Source organism: Sminthopsis crassicaudata, chromosome 1 (genome assembly GCF_048593235.1).
Source record: "Sminthopsis crassicaudata isolate SCR6 chromosome 1, ASM4859323v1, whole genome shotgun sequence".
NCBI lineage: Eukaryota > Metazoa > Chordata > Mammalia > Dasyuromorphia > Dasyuridae > Sminthopsis > Sminthopsis crassicaudata.
The window spans coordinates 180016404-180028082 of NC_133617.1; positions in this window are offsets into that span (position 1 = coordinate 180016404).

The window sequence follows — 11679 nt, forward strand, 5'->3', positions numbered from 1 at the left end:
AAATGTAGTTCTCAAGATTTCTTTTTACCTTTTTAGAAATCTCTTGAGTTTTATATTTAGAGATCAAACGTTTTGTTTAGATCAGGTTTTTTCATCAAGAATAGATGGAATTCATTTATTTCATTGAATGTCCATCTTCTTCCCCGGAAAAAAGATGCTCATTTTGGCTGGGTAAGTTATTCTTGGCTGCATACCAAGTTCATTAGCCTTTTGGAATATCATATTCCAGGCCCTTTGATCCTTTAATGTGGATGCTGCTAGATCCTGGGTTATCTTTAGTATAGCTCCTCCATATCTGAATTGATTTTTTTCTAGCAGCTTGCAATATTTTTTCCTTCGTCTAATGTTTCTGGAATTCGACTACTATATTTCTTGGCATTTTGATTTTAGGGTCCCTTTCAGTAGGTGATCGATGAATTCTTTTAATGTCTATTTTACCCTCTGTTTCTAAAACATCTGGGCAGTTCTCTTTGATGATTTCCTGGAAAATAGTGTCCATGCTCTTTTTTTCCTCATATTTTTCAGGGAGTCTGATTATTCTCAGATTGTTTCTTCTGGATCTATTTTCCAGGTCTATTGTCTTCCCAAGAAGATACTTGACATTCTTTTCCATTGTTTCATTTTTCTGGTTTTGCTTGACTGATTCTTGGTGTCTCCTCGAGTCATTCACTTCTATTTGTTCGATTCTGATTTTCAGTGATGTATTTTCTTCACTCACATTTTTTATATCTTTTTCTAATTGTCCAAGTGAGTTTTTAAATTTTGTTCTATGGAATTTTTTTCCATTTCACCAATTTTATTTTTTAGACAGCTATTTTCTTTTTCCAACTCACTAATTCTGTTTTCCTTACAGTTGTTTACCTTTTCCAATTCACTAATCCTGTTTTCCTTGGAGTTGTTTACCTTTTCCAATTCACTGATTTTGTTTCTCAATGATTTGATTTCTTTATCCACTCTGTCTTTAAATGTGTGAAATGACTTCTACAGACTCTCTTGCCAAGCTTCCCTTTCCTTTTCCCATTTCTCTTCTAGCTCTCTTGTGAGAGCCTTTTTGATTTCCTCTATGAGAGTTTTGTGTATTGAGGAGCAGATGATATCTCCCTTTGGGGATTCCTCTGGGGACAGTCTGCTTTTAGTCTCCTCAGGGTTTGAAGTCTGCTCTCTCTCCATACAGAAGCTGTCAATTGTTAGAGTCCTTTTAAAATTTTTGTTCATTTTGTCAGAGCAGAAACAAAGAAAACAAATTAATAAGGAAAGCAATTGGTCTGTTTCTGGGCAGGGGGATGGTGCTGGATGGTGTTGTCAGGCCTCCTCTACAGACTGTGGGAGACAGCAGCAAGGCACTAATAGGACAGCCATGGCTGTGCTGTGTCTGTGCCCTGAGGCTCTAAGAACACACTGAGTCGGCCAAGATGGCGGAGAAGATATATGTGAATCTGTAAACTCCCTTCTTTCCTCATTACCAATTAGTTAAACCAGCCTCAAATATAACGCTGGACTGATAGAAACCACAAGGACTGGAAGCACGACTTACCAGCTGAAAAGAATCTGGAGTTTCAACAGAAAAGGTCGGTTCCCAGGGGAGGAAGAAAAAAGGCCAGCACAGACAGAGTTAAGTGCAAGCATACTGCACCGATTAGGGAGAACTCTGGGATCAGAGAAGCCACTGAGATAGAGGAATCTGACACAGGTTATTAGCTCTACTCTGCTTATAAAAAAGCAGCTCAGAAGAGAAATCAAGCCACTTTAAAATATAAAGCCAGATACTAGAGCTACCCCAATCTGGAAGTGACCTAACAGATCTCGGCAAGTCTGTGCAGTCGCTTTCTGCTGCCCGAGGCTTCACCTTGGGGTAGTTAAGAGCTTGAACAGTGGGGACACAGCCCAAGGCAACATTTAATTCACATAGTGCCAGGCTTGGCTGGAGGCTGTGGAACTCAGCCACTGAAGTCCCAGAGAAGTGGAACCTTTGAAATAGGGACCACGGTTTCTGGGCAGACACTTCCAGTTTGAGCACAGAAGCTTTTCACATCAGCTGCTGATATCCACGCCCCACAGGACACATTGGCTGGGCTTTGTGTTGCCTTTACTGTTCAGTCTTAAACCTCAGGGAAGTCGCTAGGACACACAGCGGGGTCCTTCAGCACAACCTCACAGCGCAGTAGTACTAATCACCTCTGAGGCACTTCCAAGGAGGGGAAGGGGAACTCTCTCCCAGAGCTATCTCTTAGCTCAGACACAGGACCTGCTGCATCTATCCAGTCAGGGAGGAAGCTGGCAAAGAAATAAATAAATAAACTTCTTACCCCAAGGACAGACCCCAAAAGATTTTTTTAATCATGAGTAAAAAGCTAAAGAGAACCATTGATTCCTTCTACACAGAGAAAGAGCGGGTATCCAACCCCGAGGAAGTTAATAGCATAGAGTCAGCAGATAACAGCCTAAAGGGGAATGATACCTGCCCCCAATCACATAACTCTCTCCTAGAAGAGACTATTAAAAAGTTAAGAGAGTTTGAAGAAAAATGGGGAAAGGAAAGAGAAGCTATGATAGAGAATAACAACGTTCTGAAATTTGAGTTGGAAAAAATAAAGAATTCACAGGAGATGCAGGGAAACAAAATTTGTGAATTGGAAAAGGTTAAAAAATCACAGGAAAGTGGGATTTCTGAATTGGAAAAGATAAAAAATTCTCAAAGTAGGATTTCTGAATTGGAAAAGATAAAAAAAAGTCTCAAGAAAGTAGGGTTTCTGAATTGGAAAAAGAAAATAATTCTCTAAAAAAAATTAGGGAAATGGAAAAAATTCAATCGAGCAAAATAATTAATTTAAAAACTCAATTGAGCATATACAAAAAAAAACTAAAAAATGTAAATGAAAAAAATAACTCATTAAAAATCAGGACGGAACAAATAGAAATGAATGATTCATTGAGAACCCAAGAATCAGTCAAACAAACAAAAAAAAAAAATGAAAAGCTGGAGAATAACGTCAAATACTTACTGGGAAAATCTATAGACCTGGAAAATAGATCTAGGAGAGATAACCTGAGGATCATTGGACTTCCTGAAAACTATGACCAAAAAAAGAACCTAGATTCTATTTTACAGAAATCATCAAAGAGAACTGTCCAGAGATAATAGAAACAGAAGGGAAAATAGGTGTTGAAAGAATTCTTCAAACACCTTCTGAAAAAGATCCTAAAAAAAGAACTCCATGGAATATTGTGGCTAAGCTGCAGAATTACCACACAAAGGAAAAAATATTGCAAGCAGCTAGAAAAAAGCAATTCAGATATCAAGGGGCCACAATAAGGGTCACTCAAGATATGGCTGCCTCCACATTAAAAGATCAAAGGGCCTGGAATCTGATATTCTGAAAGGCAAAAGATCAAAGATTGCAACCAAGAATAAACTACCCAGCTAAGTTTACCATTTTCTTCCATTGAAGATGATGATCATTCAATGAAACAGAGGAATTCCATTTGTTTCTAAGAAAAAAAACCAGACTTAAACAAAAAATTTGATCTACATCCACAAGACTGAAGAGAAACAGAAAAAGGTAAAAAGAACTCTTGAGAACTGTATCTCTGTTGTGGATATATAGAAAGTCCTCATGGATAATTTGATTTTACTGATATAAAAAGGGGGGGTAGTAAAGGGAAGGGGGTAGTATCAGAAAAAGGAGAAGGAAAGATAAAAAGAGGGAAACTACATCCCAGGAAGAGGCATAGAAAATATACCATATCTGAGGGAAATTAGAGAGGGGGAGAAATATTGTGTGAATTTTACTCTCATCAGAATAGGCTCAAAGAGTAAATAATTGACATATTTGTTTTTCAGAGAATTCTCTCTCACCTCATTAAAAGGGGGGAGAGGAAAAGGAAAAAGGTAGAGGGGAATAAGGGAAAGGACTTGGAAGGAAGGGGGAGGGATACTAAAAAAAGGGAGGGCTGTGCATCAAAATTGGGGTCTATAAATTAAATATTGGGGAAGGGGTTCAGGGGGGTCAAGGGAAAAAGCATAATCTGGGGATAATATGATGGCAGGAAATACAGAATTAGTCATTTTAACTGTAAATGTGAATATGATGAACTCTCCCATTAAACAGAGGCGGATAGCAGACTGGATCAAAAGTCAGAACCCTACAATATGTTGTTTACAGGAAATATATTTAAAGTAGGGAGATACATACAGAGTAAAGGTAAAAGGTTGGAGCAGAATCTATTATGCTTCAGGAAAAGCCAAAAAAGCAGGGGTAGCCATCCTTATCTCAGATCAAGCAAAAGCAGAAATTGATCTAATTAAAAGAGATAAGGAAGGAAACTATATCCTGCTAAAAGGTAGCATAAACAATGAAGCCATATCAATCAATACTAAATATATATGTACCAAGTGGTATGGCATCTAACTTTCTAAAGGAAAAGTTAAGAGAGTTGCAAGAAGAAATAGACAGTAAAACTATAATAGTGGGAGATCTCAATCTTGCAGTCTCAGATTTAGACAGATCAAACCACAAAACAAATAAGAAAGAAATTTAAAAAGTAAATAGAACATTAGAAAAGGTAGGTATGGTAGACCTTTGGAGAAAACTGAATGGCGATAGAAAGGAATATACTTTCTTCTCAGCAGTTCATGGAACCTATACAAAAATTGACCATATTAGGACATAAAGATCTCAAAATTAAATGCAGGAAGGCAGAAATAATAAATTCCTTCTTCTCAGATCACAATGCAATAAAAGCCACATTTGGTAAGAAGTTAGGGGTAAATAGACCAAAAAGTAATTGCAAACTGAATAATCTCATCTTAAAGAATGACTGGGTGAAACAGCAAATTATAGAAACAATTAATAATTTCACCCAAGATAATGACAATGATCAGACATCATACCAAAATCTATGGTATGCAGCTAAAGCGGTAATAAGGGGAAAATTTATATCGTTAGAGGCTTATTTGAACAAAATAGAGAAAGAGAAGATTAATGAATTGGGCCTTCAACTTAAAAAGCTAGAAAAAGACCAAATTTAAAACCCCCAACCAAAAATCAAACTTGAAATACAAAAATTAAAAGGAGAAATCAATAATATTGAAAGTAAAAAACCATTGAATTGATAAATAAAACCAAGAGTTGGTTTTATGAAAAAGACAATAAAATAGATTAAAAAATAAAATAGATAGGAAAGAGGAAAATCAAATTGCTAGTCTTACAAATGAAAAGGGGGATCTTTCCACCAATGAAGAGGAAATTAGAGAAATAATAAGGAGTTACTTTGCCCAACTTTATGCCAATAAATTTGATAACTTAAGTGAAATGGATGACTTCCTCCAAAAATATAGGCTTCCTAGATTAACAGAGGAGGAGATAAATTGCTTAAATAGTCCCATTTCAGAAAAAGAAATAGAACAAGCTATTAATCAACTCCCCAGGAAAAAATCCCCAGGACCAGATGGATTCACATGTGAATTCTACCAAACATTTAAAGAACAATTAGCCCCAATGTTATATGAACTATTTGAAAAAATAGGGGATGAAGGAGTCCTACCAAACTCCTTTTATGACACAGACATGGCACTGATACCTAAACCAGGTAGATCGAAAACTGAGAAAGAAAATTATAGACCAATTTCCTTAATGAATATTCATGCTAAAATTTTAAATAAGATATTAGCAAAAAGAATTCAGAAAATCATCCCCAGGATAATACACTATGATCAAGTAGGATTTATACAAGGAATGCAGGGCTGGTTTAATATTAGGAAAACTATTAGTATAATTGACCATATTAATAATCAAATCAATAAAAACTATATGATCATCTCAATAGATGCAGAAAAAGCATTTGATAAAATCCAACATCCATTCCTACTAAAAACGCTACTAAAAATTATTCCTTAGAATAATTAGGAGCATATATTTATGACCATCAGTAAGCATAATATGCAATAGAAATAAACTGGAACCTTTCCCAGTAAGATCAGGAGTGAAACAAGGTTGCCCACTATCACCATTACTATTCAATATAGTACTAGAAAAACTAGCCTCGGCAATAAGAGCCGAGAAAAAGATTCAAGGAATTAGAGTAGGAAATGAGGAAATCAAACTATCACTCTTTGCAAGAGTGATGGTATACTTAGAGAACCCCAAAGACTGCTAAAAAGCTATTAGAAATAATTCAGAATTTTAGCAAAATTGCAAGATACAAAATAAATCCACATAAATCCTCAGCATTTTTATATATCACCAACAAAATGCAACAGCAAGAGATACAAAGAGAAATTCCATTCCAAACAAATGTTGAGAGTATAAAATATTTGGGAATTCATCTACCAAAGAATAGTCAGGAATTATATGAGCAAAATTATGAAACACTTGCCACAAAAATAAAGTCAGATTTAAATAATTGGAAAGACATTCAGTGCTCTTGGATAGGCCGAGCAAATATAATAAAGGTGACAATACTCCCCAAACTAATCTATTTATTTAGTGCTATACCAATCAGACTCCCAAGGAACTATTTTAATGACCTAGAAAAAATAACAACAAAATTCATATCGAAGAATAAAAGGTTAAGAATTGCAAGGGAACTAATGAAAAAAAAGTCAGATGAAGGTGGTCTAGGTGTACCTGATCTAAAACTATATTATATAGCAGCAGTCACCAAAACCATTTGGTACTGGCTAAGAAATAGACCAGTCGATCAGTGGAACAGATTGGGTACAAAGGACAAAAAAGGGTACATCTATAACAATCTAATCTTTGACAAACCCAAAGATACCAACATTACGGATAAAAATTCATTATTTGAAAAAAACTGTTGGGAAAACTGGAAATTAGTATGGCAGAAATTAGATATGGATCCACACTTAACACCATATACTAAGATAAGATCAAAATGGGTCCATGATTTAGGCATAAAAAATGAGATAATAAATAGATTAGAGGAACAGAGAATAGTCTACCTCTCAGACCTGTGGAGGAGGAAGGATTTTATGACCAGAGGAGAACTAGAGATCATTACTGATCACAAAATAGAAGATTTTGATTACATCAAACTAAAAAGTTTCTGTACAAACAATACTAATGCAAACAAGATTAGAAGGGAAGTAACAAATTGGGAAAATATTTTTACATTTAAAGGTTCTGATAAAGGTATCATTTCCAAAATATATAGAGAACTGACTCTAATTTATAAGAAATCAAACCATTCTCCAATTGACAAATGGTCAAAGGATATGAACAGACAATTCTCAGATGAAGAAATTGGAATTATATCCACTCATATGAAAGAATGTTCCAAATCACTACTGATTAGAGAAATGCAAATTAAGACAACTCTGAGATATCACTACACACCTGTCAGATTGGCTAAGATGACAGGAACAAATAATGATGAATCTTGGAGGGGATGTGGGAAAACTGGGACACTAATACATTGTTGGTGGAGTTGTGAAAGAATTCAACTATTCTGGAGAGCAATCTGGAACTATGCCCAAAAAGTTATCAAACTGTGCATACCCTTTGACCCAGCATTGTTGCTATTGGGCTTATATCCCAAAGAAATACTAAAGAGGGGAAAGGGACCTGTATGTGCCAAAATGTTTGTGGCAGCTCTTTTTGTAGTGGCCAGAAACTGGAAGATGAATGGATGTCCATCAATTGGAGAATGGTTGGGTAAATTACGGTATATGAATGTTATGGAATATTATTGCTCTGTAAGAAATGACCAGCAGGAGGCATACAGAGAGGCTTGGAGAGACTTACATGAACTGATGCTGAGTGAAATGAATAGAACCAGAAGATTGCTGTACACTTCAATGCTGTATGAAGATGTATTCTGATGGAAGTGGATATCTTCAACTTAAAGAAGATCCAACTCACTTCCAGTTGATCAATGATGGACAGAAATAACTACACCCAGAGAAGGAACACTGGGAAGTGAATGTAAATTGTTAGCACTACTGTCTATCTACCCAGGTTACTTATACCTTCGGAATCTAATACTTAATGTGCAACAAGAAAATGAGATTTATTTACACACATATATTGTATCTAGGTTATACTGTAACACATGTAAAATGTATGGGATTGCCTGTCATTGGGGGGAGGAAGTAGAGGGAGGGAGGGGATAATGTGGAAAAATGAATACAAGGGATAATGTTATAAAAAAAAAATTACTAATGCAAAAAAAAAAAAAAAAAAAAAGAAAGAAAGAAAGAAAGAACACACTGAGTCACTCTCGGTGGGACTGGCCAGGTTCTAGCTTTTCAGGGTTTTATTCTTTACCTCCAGTGTTTACACCTTCTCTGCTAATCCTGAATATCCACAGTAGTTCTGCAGAAATGGCTAAGATTGAACCCCTCCCCCCTCAGGTCTGAGCTGTGTGAGCTGCCTGCCACTGCCTGCCCTCAATCTGTGCCCAGTCTGTTTGACCCTCCCCCGAGCAAACACAGACCTTTTCTGGGGAATTTCAAGGATCTTCTGTTGGTGATTATTTGTGGGTTTCTTTTCCAGTCAAGCATTAATTCTGAGGCTTGTCATGAAGTATATTCTGAGAGAAAATGTGGAGCTGAAGCAGCTGTCTGCCTCCACGCCGCCATCTTGGTTGGAAGTCATTTTCATCTTAAAAGACTGCCCATTCACACTTGGTCATCACACATAGGAAATCATTTTTATAATGTGTATACAATCTACCCCCAAAGCCTTCTGGGAAGCAGTTCATTGACAAGAAGCCTGTTAGTTTCCAGACATATAGGTCTGTTACAATATCCTCCTAATTCATTATTGTCTCCATTCTATTCATGACCTCTTTCTGCCAAGAAATGTTTATGTGACACCCAGGTTTATGGGTATACAGAATAGGTATACAAAACAAACATTTGCTGATAATAAATCATAATTTTACAATCTCCATTTTTTAGTTACAAGATTCCCATATGGATTCACACAGTTTAAAGAACAAGTCCTGATAGATTGTAAGCTGCATGAGGGCCAGGTCTATGTTTTATCTATGTCAGCTCGGTGCTGTGCACACAGAAGGCATTTAATAAGCACAATTAATTAAATACAAATAATTTAATTTGACTTTTTTTTTTTTGGCCAAATATGATTTCATTGAATTCTTAGTAAATAACAACACCATGAATTCTTGGTAAACATCAATTCTCTTCCAATGTACATAAGCAACATTGGCTAAGTTGAACAGTGGGAAGAATGCTGGATTTGGAGTCAAGAACACCTGAGTTTGAATGCTGGTTCAGCTGCTAGCTGTGTGACCCAAGGCAAGACCCAAGCCTGAGCCTCAGTTTGCTCATCAGCAATATGGAAATGATATCAGTAATAAGCATCAAATGAGATAATATGTAAAATTTCATATTCAAATGTTAATTGGCATTATTATTTTTTGTCTTAAAGACTTTTCTGGCATCACTGAGAAGTTAAGTGATTGGTCTGGGTCTCATAGGCGTATAAATCAGTGAATACTCAAGTCTTCTTGACTCTCAAACCAACTCTATCTACTATTACAGGCCCTTAGATCTCTCCCTTATAAACAAAATGAAGAGCACCTATGTAATAGAGTAGATAAGAGAGCCAGACTCATCTTCCTGAGTTCAAACCTAGCCTCAGATACAATAGCTGGGTGATCCAGGGCAAGTTACTAGATTCCATCTGTCTCAATTTTCTTATTTGTAAAATAAGTTAGAAAATGAAATGGGAAATTTTTTCTAGTATCTTTGCCAAGAAAACCTCAAATGGGGTCACAAAGTCAGACACAAATGAAAATTTATAGCATAATGAAAACTGTAATCTTTTAATTGTACTTTATAGTTTTATTTATTTCATATTATACTTTCTTTATTAAAAATCTGTGAAATGGGTATGATTTCCCCCATTTAACCAAAGAGAAAATTCATGGTTACATAACAAGAACATCTTGGAATCTTTAAGCCCTTTAAACTCCAAATATGGTGCTTTTTCCATTGGACCCCTCTCATAGAACCTATACATTCAAAATGCCGAGTTCTAAGAAACACAGAAAGATTAATTAAGATGAAGCTTCTACCTTTAGAGATTTCACTTCCACTACCATAGCCATTTCCCTCCTTTCCTCTGTCTGGTCCATTGTAACAGTATCATTGACTGGTCTCTCCTCTCTCCTGTCTAGCCCATCCTTCACACAGTCACCAAAGAAATCTTACTAATATATCACTCAAGTTGCGTTGCTTCCCTGTTTAAAACTCTTCAATGCTTCTTTATGGCTTACCAATTAAAATACAAAGTTCTTAGACAGTGTTCAAAATTCTCCAAAATCTACGTTATACCTATCTTTGTAACCTGATTTCATGTTATTCCTCACTGCATATTCCACAATCTAGTCAAAGTGGACTACTTACCGCTGTTGTCCTCACTCATCTTCACATCATTCTCCATTTCTCCTTCTTTCCTCAGTTATCATGTTACTGTGGCATCCTAGTTTTCCTCTCTCTCTGGTTATCCCGTCTCAATCTCTTAGTGGATAATCAACCATAGTTTTTCCCCTAAATGTGGATGTGACAAGGGTAACAATGACTACTCTGGCCCTACTGCCTTAGAGCCAGGTCTGTTACATTCTACTCTCCTCAAAGTTCTTCAGTACCCTACTTTATTTGGCCTCATGAGTTGGGTTAAAGCAAAGAACTAGGTTAAGAGATTCACAGGAAATTCGTACTTGGGAAGCTGATACAAACATGTGTTTTATTATTATGTGACATAGCAAGTAAGCAAAAAAAAAAAAAATCATACACACATGCCATATGGCAATATAGGCAGAGAGAGAGAGAGAAAGAGAGAGAGAGAGAGAGAGAGAGAGAGAGAGAGAGAGAGAGAGAGAGAGAGAACAATAAAGATAGAAGACAGAGAGAAAGAAACAGAGAAACATTGCCACAAATGCAAAAAAAAAAAAAAAAAAAAAACCCTCAGCTCAAGGGGAAGGGAGTAGTGTATGATGGCAAAGATTTTAGGGGAAATATATGCTCAAAGTAGGGTTCTTAGAAAGGAAATTTTATATCCTAAAAATTATCTTGATTGAAAACAGGTAATCAATGCCAAATGGAGAGGGCATTCCTACTCAGACCTAGATGCAGTAGAGAAAATCCTACTGTCATTTATTAATACCAAGCTGAGGTCAGGGGGAGTTTCCTTATTAGGCCCAGAAATTGGATGAGTGTTTGAGCTGACTAATTGAGAAAGAAGTAGCACACAAACTGATGCAGATGATTAGGAGGTTTATCTCATCCAAATCTATAATCATTAACTTCTTGATACATGGTTAGCATGCTTTTTTTTTGGTCACTTTCTAGCAAAGCTAAATTCTTTTGTTACCTGAGACTCCCCCCTCTACTAACAAAATCATGCATCTAGTTCCTATTCTTATTTCAAGTGTGATTGTTAGTTTCTCATTCTTCTCATCTTTTTCAATGACATTCAGGGAGAAATAGGCTCAGGACCAGTTGCTATCTCGCTACCATTCTTTTATATTTAATATGCTACAGACTATATTACAAAGGTGGATAAAATAACTTTTGCAATTGAATATTATTACATCAGGCACTTACTAAGTGTATGACCCTAAGCAAGTCATTTGATCCTGATAATCTCAGTTTCACCACCTGCAAAATAAGCTGTAGAAGGAATGTCAAAC